Below are 17,493 nucleotides of genomic sequence, written 5' to 3' on the forward strand. Positions count from 1 at the left end.
TAGCTACCCCCACTTTTTGGCGGGGTGTTCCTGTTGCATGAAGTATTGTTTTCTATCCTTTGACTTTCAGTCTGTGAGTATCCTTTTGGTTTAGATGGCTTTCTTGTAAACAGCATATGGTTGAATGTTGTTTCTTGATCCATTCTGCTAGTCTGTTTCTTTTAATTGGTGAACTGATATCATTATATTAATGGTTATAACTGTTATATATTGGTTTATTGTTGACATGTTATCTTTCTGCTGTTGCATCTTTATCTTTCCATTCTGTTTAATTGTCTGCCTTGCTTAGTGGTTTTTTCCTTTGTGTATCTAGACTGTCTTTCAGTACTCCTTTGTAGGGTTGGCTTGGTGATCATGAAGTTCTTCAGCTGTTTCTTGTCATGGAAGAATCTTATTTCCCCATCCCTTTTGAAGGACAGTTTTTCAGGGTACATCAGTCTAGGTTGGAAACCATTTTCCTTTAGGATCTGAAATAGTTCACTGCATGCTCTTCTTGATTTTATTGGTCGTACTGAGAGGTCTGCTGTGACTTTGATAGGTTTTCCTTTATAGGTGATCTGTCTTTTCTCTCTGACAGCTTTTAATATTCTATTCTTATGCTAGATTTCTGGGATGGTGATTATAATAGGTCTGGGTGTAGTTTTATTTTGGTTATGACTATTTGGAGTTCTGTATGCTTTACTGATCCTGATAAGAGTTTCCATTCTGATGTTTGGGAAATTTTCATCTATTACTTCTCTAAATATCCTCTTGACATCCTTTATGTTGTCACCTTCTTTTTTATCCTTATCAATCTTATGTTGTTTTTCTTTGCATCATTTTGCAGTTGTTGAATTGTTATTTCCTCATTTCTTATTATTTTTAAAAGATCTTTCCTTTCCCGTTCACTAGCTGCAATCTTGTCTTCGAGGTCTGAAATTCTATCTTCACTTTCGTTGAGGCGGTTTTGACAATTTTCATTGGAATTTGTGATTTCCTGTATATCTCTTTGAATCTTCTTCATGTATTCTCTTTGTTTCTTATATTGTTCATCCAGGAATTCTATATTTTTGTTTTGTTTCTCTAATTTTTAACTGTGTCTTCTTTAGATGTGTTCAGCATCTCTTTCATTTCTTTTATCATTTCTTCTTTTACCTGGGAGATCATTTCTAGTTTGAATTCGTCTAAATCATTCCAGAGTTGCTTCTTTATTTCAGTTGCTATTAGTTCAGGTATTTCAGGTGTATGGCATATATTTTCTTCCATGTGCCTGGCTCCTAGGCTTTCTTTGGATGAGCTGGAAGTTTGAGACTGCATTTTGGTTTTCATTTTGTCATTTTCCTATATTTCTGAGTTTCAAGTGTTGTTCCAAGGCTTCCCCTGGGTGTGTTGGAAATCGTCTCCCATGCCCTCAGCTCCTGGGACTGAATGGAGGTTGCTGAGCATGGTCCAGTCAGGCCCACAGGACCTCCCATGCCACCACCAGTGTTCCAGGAAGCAGGATGGGCACCTAACCACTGTGGATGATGGTCTAGAGCTCTCCCCAGGCAAGGACCAATGTGCTGGAACTCACTTCATGTGCTCTCAACTCACCTGGTTGAAGAAGGTCACTGGGTGTAATTTAGTTGGGCCACAAGACCTCCCAAGCCTAGTCTAGTGTGGCTGGAACCTGGGAAGATCCTTGACCACCAAGAGCAATGATCTTAAATTCTCCCAAGGCTTGGGATGGTGAGCAGAAATTCACTCCCACCTGGAGCCCAGTTCCTTCTTCTGGCAGCACAGTTGCCCTGATTGAAAGAAGGTCACTGGGTGTGGCCCAGTCAGGCCTGAAACCTGAAGAGCCCAATCTAGTGTGTCTGGAAGCTGGGTACATCCTTGACCACTGGGAGTGGTGATCTTAAAATCTTCTGGGGCTTGGGATGGTGTGCAGGAACTCACCTCCTCAGGCAGCACAGTTCCCTGGATTCAAGGAGACTTTTTAAAAAAAAGAATTGTGTTTACTCATTCAAAGAAGCAGATCTTTGATTTATTGATCCTTTGTATTATGGTCTTGTCTCAATTTTATTGAATATTGATCTGTTATTTATGTTTTCCTTCCTTCATATTTGATTGACCTTTTTTGGTAGAACTTTGACATGTTTGGTTAAAGTGTTTATTTGAAGCTATTTTGTTTTTGTTAAGACAACTTTCCCAGTTATAAACTTTCTGTGAGAACTACTCTCAGTGTGTCTGAGATGATACACTGTACTGTCATTATTGTTTACTTATAGGAACTGTCTTATTTCTTCCTTGATTTTAGGAAAACATGATATTTTAATCATCCCTATGGAGATATAAAAACAAAGTATAATATTTCATAATCATTGGACACACATAGGGAATGAATGTTCTAACTCTTTGAATAGATGAATTAGAATTAGACTTTGAATGACTGAATGCAGTTGATGGACAGTATACTAAGATCATATAAAATCTGTAACTTCACAAACCAGCACATTTGATAATAATTCTAGTTAACAATGATACTAACAAAAATAAAAAATCTGACATCTACAATGGAACTCAAAGAGACAGAAGAGGCAAAAAAAAATCACACATGAATAACTGAACAAATTACAGTTAATTAGTTTGTATAGGTTGAAAAAATATGAAAATAAATTTGGGGTTAACACTTTGAAAGGCATTCAATAATCTGTGATAGCATTGCTCTATGTAGTTTTAGGCAGCAGAATTTGGTTTATATGGATCAATGATTATATTAAAATGAAGATGTATTTTAAGGCAAAATGATTTCATTTTAATTCAGAATTTTATAATGTATAAGAAAAGTGGTTTTCAACTTTAAATATGTGGTTGACACTAAATGCAATGGGAATGTTTAGAATGTCCATTTTCACTAAAGTTTCTTCTGTTCTTCAAACCTGTCAGACTTGTTTGTAGATCTAATGAGAATAATGCAGCACTTAGGGACAAAACTTCATCCCAGCAGCCCTACACTGGAGACCAAATTGGAGAAGACATCCGTGGCCACAGGACATGACCCACACATGGCAGAACACAAGCATGATGAATGTCAGGAACTTGACTTCATTGAATGTGTCAGGCAGGTTCCTGGCAGAAAAGCCACAGTGAAGTCGACCAGAGCCAGGGAGCCCAGGTATCCCAGGACACAGTGGCAGAAGGCAGTGAGGAAGCCCTTGTTGCACATGATGATGATGTGGCCATGTTCACAGTGTGCATCTGTGTCAATGTAGGGTGGGTTTGTCTACCTTCATACTGCACAGAGAGTGAGTTGGACCAGGGAGCAGATGGGGATGATGTAGTTTGGTCTTGGCCAAGACAGTGGAAACAGCTACAGTGAACATGAGTCTGAATGGGACTTTTGGAGTATTCATGTGGCTATGTTGGGATGGCCAGTGAAGAGCAAGGAGCACAGGAAGCACAGAAGATGGAGGTAAGTATAGCTGAGAGGCCTGTTGTTGGTTTTGACTATGATAGGGTCTCAGTATTTCACAAAGATTCCCAAAACCACATGTGTGCACACAGAGAAACTCAGAGCTATTGGGATCAGAGACATCTGTAGGGGATTCTCAAAAGATAAGAATTCCACAATCTTGGGGAGACAGTGATCACTCTGTTTGGGTACTTGTACTTGGGGCACTGTATGCATTGCTCTGCATCTGGGGAAAAACAAAGATTCAGTACTTCTTTTTCAGAAATTTTTCATTTTTATCAAGTTAGTGAATTCACTATTTGTGCAATGTCCCTATGAATACATAGTAAGTTAATATACATCATTGAGATGTACTAGAGTGTACCTCTAAATGCCTGAGTCAAAAATCATCTAACTGCATGTCACAACAGACTCATCCTGGTGGCATTTGTACCAAATTCAACAGAATAGGGTCTGAGGTCTGGACATCCCGTGACTCAATGATGTCAGCAGGATTGTGGTCTCCTTTCCATTCTTCTCTCTACTCTCCGCACACTTCCTCAGGATAAGCTTTGTATTGGAAAAAATCCACTCAAGAGAATCTATTTCAAAATAATCCCGTATTCCTAATCAGATGGAGAAATGTGTACTCCTGATACAACTTGAATGTTACAATTGCTTTACTGTTATCCATCTATCATCTGTCTAATCCGTCATCTTATCTGATTGGACAACTGTGTTCTTACCTCATATTTTAATTTTTCTGTGTTTAACTAGTGTGAACAATATTCCTTTCATCACTCAAATTTAAATGTTCTCACATACAACTCTATAACACAAATTTTATAATTAGCTATAGCATTTTTTTAAATTTCCTCTTTTAGTTTTTCTTTTTCCTTCCTACTTCTGTATTTCTCTGTAATTCTTTTTATCAATTTTCCTATATAAGATTGAAAAAGTGAGCTGAAAATATTTTCATTATGACTACATCATTATTACTGCTTTATATCTCTTTTGGGAGAAATTTGCAATTTAACCCTGTTACTTAAGGACGTTGTATTTTTAAAAATCTCTAAATTTTAGAATTTAAAATCTCCAAACTATAAAACTCAAAGTAAATTTCATGCTCATTTACTATATATATATATATATATATATATATATATATATATATATAAATTGGTGCAACAGATAGTCTCCCCACTAATGATGAATATATTTTACTGGGTGCAGGATTCATAACATGGAACACAATGTAATTGAAGAATTCTAAAAGAGGTTTTACACTTTATCCATTCACGTGAGTACCAAGTAACTAAAAAAAATGTTATTGTTAGGTATTGAAAACATACAACATGAAAGAACCAAAATTTATGTACTTGAAATATCTTGTCAAAAAGTATTTGTTTTGAGACTTCAAAGCATCCACAGAAAGCATTGAGAATTACACATTTGATTCATAGACGTCCTTTTTCTGGGTTCACTGTAAGATTTCAGATTGACCATGACTCATGTGGCACTTGAAATAAACACAGATGATCATGGATGGGCATCAGTGGTTCAGTTGAGGTTAACAGAATGAGCACTTCCAGGCAAGAGTATATACCTACTAAGTATGACAATGACATGGGTATTTTGAAGGAATGAATCAGTAGATGAGTAGGAAACAGTGCTTCACTCTGATCCCATTGACAATAAGCCCAGCTTCCCATTACTGAGAAGTTGGCAGAGGGAAGTTATCACGGTGTCCATTCTACATTTCCTACCTATCTGATTGGAAATGAACTCTCTCGGCAGAAAACACAGATAAAGCAGCAGAAAGGTCTTCCTTCCTGAGAAATTTTTCTGAATCCTGGAACACACCTGTGGCTACACACTGATTGAGGAATCTAAGAGGAACAGAGAAGCACTGGTTATGATTTTGTATACTATAAGCAGATGAAATATGATATACATATTTCAAGATTAACAAGAGAGATATTTCACTTTTATTAGGAAATGATCATAACTTCTTTCTCCACACTCTGCCATGTTTATATTATCAAGTTATTGAATTGGGATTGGAATGATTGCTTTCTATTGCTTTTGAAAACTATTTAACAAACATTTCCATGATCCATGGTCACTTTGTCACAAGGAACATTCCCAGGTTACTTTCTCTTGTGATTTATCTACATTCCTCATGCCTTTACAGGTACAGTTCCATGCTGTAACATTTAAGAGACCCTTTAGTCCTGATGGGATTTTTACCAGACCATGATACTTGGTTGGACCTAGTAAAACAAATTGTAATGAGATGATAGTTTGCCTCATCACTGACAGTAACTAGAGAGAAAAACAATGAACAAACCAAGAAAATGATGTCAAAATAGAAATACTGAAAGAACACTGTGTATGCCCATTTGAGTTTATTGCATTTCTGGACTTCATAATGAAATGGATTCCATGCTTTAATAATGAGCAACACAGACAGTGTGCAAACCATGATTGTTACAAAAATCTGAAAAATTGTGTGAATGTTCAAGTGTGGGAAGATGAAATTAGATTGTGCCAGTGCCTTTGAATGCTAAGTACAACAAAGTATAGAGGCCAAAATTTCTTAACACAGACAAAAGGGAATGGTACTAATATGTAGAAAACATGAATGATACATTAATTCTTTATTTACTCAGAGTGAATAGAAGCATAAAAATGACTCCTGCCATTTGTAATTGAAAGAGATTAGGTCATATGCAGGGATATCTTTGGTTACACATCTATCTATATTTTTATTGCTATCTGTTTACATTAACTTTATCCATTTATCACTCCAGTACTCCATGAATAAATATACTCAGGCTAAAAATTATTGGCTTCTACAAACATGTTTTTTCTCTACATGTTAATTCAGAAGATGTGTTACAGACATAATATTTGAAAATTGCACAGCATTTGAAAAGTTCCAAATATTTGAAAGTTTGCTTAGTAGAAGGCATCAAAATCTATGTCTGGAAGACTTTCAGCTACCTCTGTATGTGTATTATACTGATATGGAGTCATACCTCTGTGAACCCAACAGACCATTCTATTATCTCTTCATTGATGACCGCTTGATGAAGGCTTCTTCATCAGATGGGCTCTTAGAGACAAACTCTCCTATTTTAAGCAGCAACCTAAGGCCAGCCAGAAAATTCAATGTATTCTGGATGTCAGACCATTCCACATGTTTTGTGTTCTCATCCAAGGATATGGAGTATCCATCACTGTTGTTAAGTTCAATTTTATTTAGATAGGGATGAAGCCAGAAGAGAGCCATCAGGTTGGAAATGAGGAATGCATACAAATTAAATATACCATTTTGCCAACATTCTGTACTCAAGTGTCATTGACAGTCTGTTCTTCTTTGGTGGTCAGTGTCTAACCGCCTAAGCAGGAACCATGATCCTCATGCATGAGTAAGGGAATAAAGAAATACAATCACAGTGAATCTAGGAGATTGCCTCAAGAGTGGCACTCAGCCTGACCTCTTTTCCAACCCAGACTCATAGTTTTGTTTTTAGATCTACTAGATGCTAACCTTCATACACGAATAATACTTTCTGCTGATGGCACAATGAATGAGCAGAAATGCCCAAACTCATGAAAATACACTCACTGACTGTGTATGTTTTCATGTCTGAATTATACATGTATAAAACTTAGTAAAATGCACCAAGTGGATTATTCCCTTTCTCTTGTTAGAGACACTATTTTTTTAATAAGGTGAGAGTACCTTGAAATGTCTCAACTTATAGTCCTGTTATATAGCCAATAAGGAAGGATCCATGACATTGTTTTGTGGAAAATAATTAACCTCTTGCTCTTTTAACAACTCTTATTTAAGCTCTTCAATATGTGGAACACAAACCCTCCACCATTATGCCTCAAGATCCAATGTGTTAAACACCAACTTTTTTTAGAGTCAAGTAAATAAATTCAATGTGGTCTATAGATATTATTGTTACCATTGAAATGGATATTATGTATTTTTGTTTGTGTAGCACATTTACTTAATGATTCAAAAATCTGATTAATGTGCTTGCCTATATACATAAGAATAAGATTTCATAAAATATACCTCACTCTGGTATTTTGTTACATCAAAGTTAAAATTCAAACATAGTTCTGCTTGACACAAAGAGTAATTTTTATATATACTTTTCACCATAGTCTCATATTTAAAAATAAAACCATAGATGCTAGCCCCAGGAGTGTTCCAAATAGTGAAAGACTAGACTACAGGCAATTCATTTCCCACCATCATTTTACAATATTATGGAAAGTTCTTTTCCATTTTCACTCAAAGTTACATATAAAGCATTTGGGTTAAAAGGTGGGTGAACAATCTGGATGAAATAGAGCTTTTGGAAGTTATGGCTATAATATCTAATGAAGTCATTTAGAATTCCAGACTTCATTTGCACACTTCCACCATTGCAGCTGATAATTATGGATATAGGCATGTTCAGATCAAGAGGACAAGGATTGCATTTGCTTAATTCTGATGATCTAGGAATGAAAATGTGGCCATGGTACATAACATTGAAATACCTACAGATACCATCAGATCATCAGTACCTATTTTACTTCTGCAGTAAGTTTACCTGCCAGGGAAGAATCCCAAGCTGCTCTACATCTTCTGGAAACCACACATCTGCTTTCTCTAAAAGCATTTAGGTAGTACATGGGCCAGAGCATACACAGCATTGTAGATGAAATAGCTGGAGTCAAACAAGGTCATGCGGTCAATGTTTCCAGGCATAAACTCTAAGGAGGTATTTGGTGGGCAAACCCCAATTACTCTATATTATGAACCAAGTAGTGAGCAGTCAAAAAAGGTGAGCCATAATTTACTGAAATAAAAGTCTTCAGGGTATCTGGAAGGTTTGGTTGTGCAGAAAAAGTGTCTGAAACCAAGGACTTGGCCTTGTGAGGAAAAACTAAGACACTTCCATGAAATGAGTGGCTCTAAACACTGTTATTGGTGAAAGGAAAAGGTTGTCTACGGAGCCGATGGTGTCTGGCTGGTTTCACACTCCAGAGACCTACTTTTTTTCACCTTGTGATGGGGATAAAGGAATAGCCATTTAGATCTTCCCTTGGGTCATTCAGTGGTTTCTTTGGAATGAAGATTATTTGGGATCACTTGAGGGTTATCTGAATTTACTACAGCTCATTTTGAGTACTGACTAGTGTGAGAAGAGATTCAGAGGTAGAAAAAAAATTCTAGGTACTTGGTTTGTTGTTTTGGAAGGCTCCTTTAGTTTGTTTGGTTTCTTTGATCTTTTTCGTCTTATAACTGCCTTTATTTCTGAACTTCAGTACCATCTAGGAGCCTCCTGGCTGCATACTGAGTAACTCAACAAATATGCACCAAAATACTATGACAAAGAAAAGGTGATACAATGTACTGTTGTGACACTGCATGGCCTAAGTATGTGTTAGACTCTGGGGAGAGGTCGCCATCCAATGGTTCTTTAAATTACTACACCACTTTGCGTTGCTGTCATTATGTGAAAATCAGATAAATAAGGATGAAATTCTTTATGTTCAGACGTTCGTGGTTTTGAATCATGAAGACCCTAGAAAGGAAGGTGCAGCAGGTAAAGTGCTGGTTCAGAGAAAAAGGAAGGGTTCCCCCCGCTTCCAGATGATAAAACTCCAAATGAAAAGGAAATTAACTTTTTATATATTTATTTATTTGGTCTTCTTGAGACAAGGTCTCACTGTGTGGTTCAGGCTGGCATTGGGCTCACTTTATAGCCTAAGCTGTATCAAACCTGCAGTGATCCTCCTGTCTCAGTATCCTGAGTGCTGGGATTACAGGAGTGTGCCACCATGCCCGGCCCATAGGAAATTAACTTTTTCAGAGCTCTTAACCCACACCCAGTGAATGTAGAGGCAACTTCACCTCCTGGCCCTGGGGAAGATAAAGGGCCCCTGGATTTTCAGGGCAGGAATGGTTTGTCCCTTTAGGATCTAATAAGACGCTCAAGTTTGGCCAGAGAACTTCCTATCATCCAAGGCAGAATTCAAGCAGAGATCTGAACAAGGATGACCCACTGGTAGACATTACTGGACTTATCCTCTACTCACAACCTCTGACTTATTAAGCCAGAAGAATTTGATTTTTCCTCTAGGGATGGTCCATGGAAAATGATTTGTTTCCATTTTTACCTCTCACTGCTCTACCTGGACAGTGAAGTGGCCGGCTTTTCTGAAGAGAGAAAGCTAGTGACAGACAAGACCATTGAGGAGGCATGGAACTTCTAAACAGAAATTTACAAGAAACCTTGATCCTATATAGGCTGTCCCATCTGTAGATCCTGACTGAGGACTTCAGCATTGTAGGAATAACTATTGAATTATTATAGGCAGTACATTCTGCAAGATTTAGGAAAGGTGTATCTAAGATGAGAGGTTTAAATAAGAAACAAGAACGTTAACAAAAGGCAGATGAAGGCTCTTTAGTGTTTCTAGAAAGCATTTACCAGAGATTGGAAGCAAACAGTTATTGATCCAGAAGATGCAGGGAATATGATGATGATTAACATGACCCTTGTAGAACAAAGTGCCCCTAATAGTCATAGAATGCTTCAAAAATGAGAAGGACAAAGAGGAATGAGTCCAACTCACTTGGTAAATACTAGCTTTAAAATATGTAATGTTCCAGGCATAGTGTCATATGCCTGTAACCCCAGCAGTTGGAGGCAGAGGCAGGAGGATTGTTAAGACTTTGAGGCCACCCTTGAACAGGTAGCTCAAAGCCAGCCTGAACTATGTGGTGAGATCCTGCCTCAAAAAGTAAGAAAGCAAGCAAGGGAAAAGTGAGATAAATTGACTACAATCTTCAAGACCTTGAAAGGACACTATAAGGGAGAAAAAGGACATAGCTCAGGCAAATGTAAAAGAGAATTCCTAGAGCATGACAAATGTGCATATTGCAAGGAAGAAGGGCACTGCCTGAAAAAATGTATGTGTGACATTAAAGGGACTAGGAAGGAAGGAAGAGAAAAGACACACAGACAGATGATGAATAAAGAGGCCTCTGGGCTCTTTTCCATCTTTCAGAGCCAAATGATTTCCCCATAGAACCTCTGTGTGCAGCTGACAGAAGGAGATCATCATTCTGTCAGTCAGCCACATGGATTTTACCATGTTTATCAGCCTTTTTAATTGGTCATAAGGGTTGGGTAATTACAGATGTGTTCTGGTGGCCTGAACAGATAAAAGGGACAACTAGTAAAGCTCAACTCAAGTGGCTTGTGTATGCAAAAGTAGAGCCATTCTTGTACTCAGAACTTTTCCAGGTTTTTAAAAAGGCTTTAAGAAACCTCTACCACCTTAAACAAAGTACTGAAGTTTTATTATCAGGGTAAATGCAAGGAATATTGTGTCTTCAGGTGGCTAAGGGAGCCCCTGAGAAGGCTCCACTTTCTTTCCAGGGAGTAAGTGGATCACAGTTTAAGTGAAACTCTTAAGCAAGGCTCCATCCACCACAATCTCTTAATAGTGTACTTTTCTCAAGTGGCTAAAGGAGTCCCTGCTCAGGCTCTACCTGGAACTAAGAAAGCCTCCCAGAGGACTCCACTCTGGTCTCTTAAGAGTTTAGTATTTCTAAGGGAGCTGCAGAGAGAGCTCAGCCCTGAATTCCTCATCTCAAGTAGGCAAGGGAATCTTCCTAAGGGACTCCACCCTGATCTGTGAGGAGTTTAGTGTTTGTCAAGTGGCTAAGGGAGTCCCTGGTCTAGGGGTTCCATCCTGATCTTTTGGGAGTTTCTAGGCAAGGCCCTGGGTAGACTGAAATCTATTTCCTAAAGAGTCAGTGGATCAGTGTATCATGAAGATCCTGCAGATCCATCCATCTCACCATTAGGCTTGTTTACTTTTCTCTCACTGTGGAGGCAAAATACCCACCCAAAGTTCAGAAAGGAAAGATTTATTTAGCATAGTTTGTGGCTCCAAGGCAGAGTGACACGGCAGAAGAGCCACAGTTTGTGGTGGTGAAAGATACCAAAAGCAACAAGAGCAAAAGCAGAGGAGCAAGCCTCTTTTTCTCCCTTATATTATATGCCGTATAACCACCCTAAGGGGATGTAGCACTCACACTCTCAATCCCAGCACTAGACAATGAACCAATCGCAAACTCTAGTTTTAGATTCCTCCCAAAAGCCTGCCCCTCGATGACTATGTGAGACTTTGGGGGAACATCTAGACACAAACCATAACAGACTGTATCCTTAAAACTTGGGAAAATTAGACCCTGAAGGTAGCCTGTTGCAGCTCCCAAAACTCTACCTTTGTCTTTACTTTTTGAGTCCTTCATCTACAAGGAAATAGCAAGGGATGGACACAGAACGGCAGTCAAAATTATTATTCTTCAGTTAAATCTTTTTAAAAGTTTTTTATTTTTTACAAAATACAAAGAAAGTGAACATGAAGTTTCTTACATTCAGACTTTTATAGCTCTTTATCTCTGGAAATGTCCAAGAACTATGGTATTTAAAGAGGTTTCCAAAGGGGAAAACATTGATATTAATGATTCTGACCTCAGACACCTACCTGGCTCTCAGGGGAATGTGAGCTTTTCCCATTCTACCAGAGGCTAGTGCCCCAGAGAGACTCAGTATTTTCAAATATGACTGCAATGGTTTATGTTGGTTGTCCCCAGGCCTCACGTGTTTGGATTGTGTATTTGTGATTGGTTCATTGTCTAGCTCTTGGATTGATGGTGTCAGTGCTACATCCACCTAAGGGTGAAGCCAGCATACAATGTAATGGCAGGAAGAAGGTGTGTCTCTCTCTCGACAGTATCCACTTGCTGTTTGCAGCCACCATGAATTGTGGCCCGCCATGCCACCTTGCCTTGGAGCCAACTAAATATGGACTTAAACCTCCAAAAACTGTAAGAAATAAACCTTTCCTTTCTCAGCTTTTGGCATCAGGTATTTTGTCTCAGCAATGAGTAATAAGTAACTAAGACAATGACCCAGTTTCTGGACACTTCCTTTTGTGTGTTCAACAATCAGGACCTAGAGGAGAATGAAAGGAAAAGGGCTGAGAAAATGGCAGACAAAAATTATGGCTATTGCAATTGGCAACCCTTTAAACATATCCAAGTTGTCCAAAGGAAAATCCAGAGCCAATCAAGACCTTCAAGAAAATGATACAGGGCATACAACTGTACCAAGCCACTGTCTGGGCCATGCTCCTTGTTTCAGGTAGCTGATATGCCTGACTCATGATCCTGGAGGATTGGCTGTTACTAATCCTAGGGAGGGGCTAGGTCAGTGTCTTAGTTACTTTTCATTCATAGTTGAGACAAAATACCTGGCACCCAAAGTTAGGGAAGGAAAGGTTTATTTCTTACAGGTTTCAGTCCATACTCAGCTGGCTCCAAGGCAGCATGGTGTGGCTGGGCAACCATTCATAGTCAGCTGCAACCAGCAAAGTGTGAACCAGCAAGAGAAAGACATACATGTTCTCCTGCCCCTTGCATTGTATGCTGGTTCCACCCGTAGGTGCGTATAGCACTCATACCATCAATCTGAGTGCTAGACAACAAGCCAATCACAAGCACTAGATTTGGCTGAGTCCATAATTGCATGGGGTTTGGAGACCACAGACATAAACCATGACAGTCAGCATGTTCAATTCCCTCAATTCCCTCTCTAGTAGATTGAAGAGGCCCAAGGCAATCTGCATGCCCTCTGCATGGACATCTCTATCACTTTCAAGGAATACTGGGTGACCCTGGATGTCATGGGTAAGAAATTTTAATTTCTGTGGATTCTGTTTTATCTTCCTTCTTTAAAACAATTCCTCCATATCTATACCCAAAACTGGGGTCAAAGGGAGCCCTACTGAGAGCTTCTTTATTCTTGTTCTGACATGTCACTTTAAAGGTCAAATGTTTAACCATGATCTTTAACCCACAGTGCCCTACTCCCTTAATGGGAAGATATTTACTAGCAAAATTGGGGGACAATGCTCCAATTATAACAAAGGCCATATAGCAGAAAATGTCCCTTAGATAGTCTGTTAGTTGCCTGGGTAATAGTTCCTGTTATGGTTCCTGTTACTATTGCCTCCTATAAATGACTGGTCACTGTGATGCATAGCTAGTTACTACGATGCATATTGTAGGAGCCAATCAAAGACAGCCAAGTATTCCACCTCTGTACCTCCCCTTTGCAATTGCATACAAACTTCCCTCCCTGGGCCTTCAAGGTCTGACACTTTGAGGGACAGATATTGATTCCCTGTCAGTGCCTGTTACATTAAATAAATCTGTCTCCAAATCCTGGATGTTGTTTTGGTGTTTTTGCTTATTGTTGTAACCAAAACAGATTTTTTGTCATTGGTACTATGCCAGGCCATGCTTCTTAGAACCCCTCAGGTTACTATAAAGATTAGTACTACTCTTTAAAATTTTTTTTTATTTTTAAGAGAATAAAACCAAACAAGTAAAACAATAAAACCAATCAAAACAAAACAAAACAGTGAAAGCAATACAGGACTACAAGACAAGATAATAGGAAATCAACAATGGCTGCCATAATGCCTCTGGTTCTTTCAAAAGTTGCTGTCCATACCATCAGACCTATTAAAATCAAACCAAATAAAACAGAAGAAAACCAATCAAAGCAAAACAGCAAAAGTGATACAGGATTTCAAAATAAGGTAATAGGAAATCAACAATGGCTACCATAATGCCTCTTGTTTGTTGAAAATAGCTACCCAAGCCATCATACCTAATAAAATCAAATAAAGCAGAACAGAATAAGACCAATGAAAACAGTGAAAGTGTACAGGACTTCATAACAAGATAATAGGAAATCAACAACGACTGTCATAATACATCTTTTTTGTTTTTTATCTGAGGACAAACTTGTGACCCAACACTTGCCAGGTAGGCTCTTGTGCCTCTGAGCTAAATCTCCAGCGTCTACCCTAATATGTCTTGTTATCTTTGAAATAGCTGCCCATGCCATCAAGTATAATAAAATAAAACCAAATAAACTAAAACCAATCAAAACAAAACAATGAAAACAATACAGTATTTTAAAACAAAATAACAGGGAATTAACAATGGCTATCACCTTCCTTTTTTAGAAGTTTCCTCCCCTTTCGTTTTCATAGTATCTATTGTACATTTTGGATCCTTCTAATTCCTTCAGTTTTTTTATACCACAGAGACAACATGATGTTCACCTATGTGAATCTGACCCATTTTACCCAAAAGCATGATCACAAGTTGCATCCATTTACCTCCAAGAGCCTCATGTTTATTGTTTATAGCTGAGTAGCTTTCTATTGTATAAAAATGCCATATCTTTCTTATCCATTCTGCCGTTGATGGGCAAGGTACCCTTGCTTTTTCTCTGGTTCCCTGTCACATGGAGCATTGTTTTCTCTCCTTTGACTTCAATCTGTGAATTTCCTTTTGCATTAGTGTATTTCTTGTATACTACATATTGAAGGATCTTGTTTATTGATTCACTCTGCCTGTGTTTCTTTTTATTGGTGAACTGAAGCCATCTACATTAATGGTTACAACTGGCATGCATTGGTTCATCTCTTGCTGCTGGTCCTCCACTTTCCCCCCTTTTTAAATTACCTGCCCTGTTTGGCAATCCTTCTCTGCTGTTCTTGGAACTGTAGTCATTTTTATCTCTCTTTAGATATCCTTTAGCACTCTTTGTAGGATTGGTTTGGTGGTCATGAATTCCTTCAATTATTCTTTGTCATGGAAGTATCTTATTTCTCCATTAATTTTGAAAGATGGTTTTGCAGGGTATATCAATCTGTATTGGAAGTTGTTTTCTATCAGAACTTGAAATATTTCACTTTAAGCTCTTCTTGACTTGTTAGTTTGTGTTGAGAAGTCTGTCATGATTCTGATGGGTTTTCCTTTGTGGTTGATCTTTTTCTTTTTGCTAACAGCCTTTAATATTCTGCTCTTGTGCTGAATTTCTGGGATCTTGATTATTATATGTGTGGTTATAGTTTTATTTTGATTACAGCTAGTTGTGGTTCTATATGCCTCACTTATTGGTGTCAGGTCCCTTTCCCAAGTTTGGGAAGTTCTATGCTATTACTTCTGTAAATATTTCCTTTATGTCATTTGCATTGACTCCTTCTTTTTCTCTGACACCTACCATTATTAAATTATTTTTCTTTGCATCATCTTGCAGCCATTGAGTTGTTATTTCCTGGTTCCTTGTTATTTTTAAGAGGTCTTTCATTTTGTGATTGCTAGCTGCCATCCTATCTTCAAGGTCTGAAAGTCTGTCTTCAATTTCTTTCAAGTAGTTTTGTCAGCTTTTAATGGAGTTTTTAATTTGCTGGATCTCTATTGGAATTTATTTCATGCACTCTAGTTCTTCTCTATATAGTTCATTCAAGGCTTCCCTCATTTCCTTGTGCTCCTCTTTTTAAAAAAAATCTATGTCCTCTTTACATATGCTCAGCAACTCTCTTATTATGTTTGTCATTTCTTCTTTTACTTGAGATATTATTTCTGATCTGATTTCTTTTACAGCCTCATAAAGTAGTTTCTTTACTTCAGTTGCCATCATCCCAGAAATTTCAGGTGTGTGACTTCCACTTTCTTTCATGCCCAAGTTTCCTGAACTTGTTCTGTTTGGGCTGTAGGCTGGCGACTGTATTTTGCTCCTTTGCCTAGACATTTTCCTGGGTTCCTCTAGATGAGTGGGTTGTAGCATCCCAGTGCTTCCTATATTGGATATGCATTCATAATGTAGTGGGATGGGTGAGACAGCTGGGTTTCTCCTAAACCAGGTTCCCTAGGAAGCAATGAAGTGTGGGGCAGACTTCTCCAGAAACTCATGGATTCTCCAACGCATGGCTGGCTGGTTCTCCTGGCACACACTGACTATCCAAGGAGAGTCCCAATGGAAGCCTGTGTGCACATGGGGGCTAGGCTGGCCCAAGACCTTTACTACTATTAATCTTGATGCCTATAGCTTTAGAGGTTAGCCACTCTGAAGAGTAGTGTTGGTACTATTTTGATTAAGATTTTGTTAAATCCGTATGTCGGAGACTTCCGGGAGAACATGGCGGACAGATAACAGCAACTACCGGAGGCTCTCTGAAAAACTAGGCTCAGAAGCCAGGTATGGTGCGGACTAAAGAGACATAAGCAGGTGGAGTTATGCTCTGCTGACTCAGGAATGAACTCGGCTGAGAGAAACGAACTTGGAATGCATTCCTGGTGCTAAAACAGGAACAGAAAAGCCTCGGTGTGGAGGCTGGACCCCGCGCCATTGGAAGCCGCGATTCGGGTTTCCCGCCGCGCGGTGGCTGGCTGCCTCTACATCAGCTCGGCAAGGAGAGAGATGCGCGGAAACTCTGAGAACGGGAGTCTGCAAACGAAGTCGAAAACAGGACGGGCAGGGAGGCATGTTCTGACTTGTGGCGAGGTGAGTGAGAGAAACTGACACTCCACCACAGTTTGACTCCAGCGGACTTTCTGGGCCCCAGCAGTCCTGCGGGAGCAGGGCGTGGTGGCGACTCCAGCCACACATTCCCCTCTCGGGCGGGATTGGTGAAAAGTGCCTGGCCTGCGTGACGCTGCCGGGGGACCATGTAGGCTGGCCCAACCCAGATCCCAGAGCCTGATGGAGGCCGGGAGGGGCGGGCCCCCGCGTAGGCTGCCTGGTGCGCAGCGGTGAGTGGGAACACCTAACCGGCGCAATTTGATCAGGCTGTGGCTGACAGGGAGAGAAGCTGGGCCTCTCATATAAGCTTGCATATATAAGGAACAGAGAATATGGGAAGAGGCAGCAACAAGAAAGGCTCCTCGGCCCCCAATTCTGAGAAACAGGCAATAGCGGACATCGCACCAATACACATAAAGCACCATATAGAGAGCCTCATAGACCAATTGAGGAATGAAGTTATCAACGACCTGAAGCTAGAAGTATGCAAAATAGTTAGAGAAATGCTAAGCCCCACCCAAGAAAAAACAGATGGTGGAATGGAAGAACAGAAAAAGAGGGGAGAATTGTTTGATGGAGAAAACAGGGAAAGCATAGAAT

The sequence above is a fragment of the Cavia porcellus genome, unplaced genomic scaffold (assembly GCF_034190915.1).
Source record: "Cavia porcellus strain 051 isolate PalLab524CR breed Dunkin Hartley unplaced genomic scaffold, mCavPor4.1 scaffold_26, whole genome shotgun sequence".
NCBI lineage: Eukaryota > Metazoa > Chordata > Mammalia > Rodentia > Caviidae > Cavia > Cavia porcellus.